The following is a 973-nucleotide window of genomic DNA, read 5'->3' as shown; positions in this document are numbered from 1 at the left end:
AAAAAATCTTCAGATTATGTGGCAGATAATAGAATTTGTGGCAAATGCAGCATATCTAGAACTATGCGGTAATCGCCACGGCCGCACAATTGCATAATTCACGTGGCCCTGGTCCCAGTCCAGAAAACAATCAAGGCTGTACGACTGAACATGAAGAATCCCTTGACTGTTTTTGTCTGATCCCTTCTTTCCATTGGATGCTCGGGCAGCTCCATGCTGTGAATACAGACGCATTTGCAGAAAAGACTCGTAATGATCTCTTGAACATGGACTATGGCCTTTACAATTTAAGAAGCGAGGAGCGGCCAAGATGCTAAGCAGCCAATCAGGAAGGAAGCTTCTTGGAGTTTGCCACAGGGCTCCAGGCAGAGAGCAGGTTTGTCAATTAAAGTATGATAACCTCAGCCCCATAGGTCTCTGCGGCACTTGCACTTGTCATTTAGGCGATACTGGTAGAGCCAAGCAGGGGCTGCGCTGCGTGAGATATGAATTCATTACGACCCCAGAGTAAAGGAACTGTAGCATCAGCATTATGGTTTCTGACCAATGATTTACGGGCTGAGCAGTAATCTCCTTTTGACAGCATTGAACATAAATAGTGCAAAGGGATAAACGACATTCCCATAGTCCATTAAATCTAGAAAACTGGCAACGTTTCTGATTAATTTCATTACATCATGCTAATCTTTGTATGTTCAGGCTGGGGATTGTCCTGTTTCTGGGGCACGCTCCTTGCTGAGACAGCAGTCCACATTCAGTGATTGCTTAGCTGGAAATAAAAACACCTTCAAATGCTGGTGAGTGCGCCTCCTGCAGAAAGAATGAGCAGAACCCTCAAGGCATAATTAGGTATAACAAGGCTCATTTTCTGAAGCTGGACTCCGACAAGTGGAAGTAATGTTCTCAATTGATGTGTGTGGGGTTGTGGGGCTTTAAGATCCCTAGTATGGAGAGCATCATGACACAGGGAGGG

The sequence above is a fragment of the Lissotriton helveticus genome, chromosome 7 (genome assembly GCF_964261635.1).
Source record: "Lissotriton helveticus chromosome 7, aLisHel1.1, whole genome shotgun sequence".
In the NCBI taxonomy this organism is placed as follows: domain Eukaryota; kingdom Metazoa; phylum Chordata; class Amphibia; order Caudata; family Salamandridae; genus Lissotriton; species Lissotriton helveticus.
Note: the sequence above shows the minus strand (reverse complement) of the source record.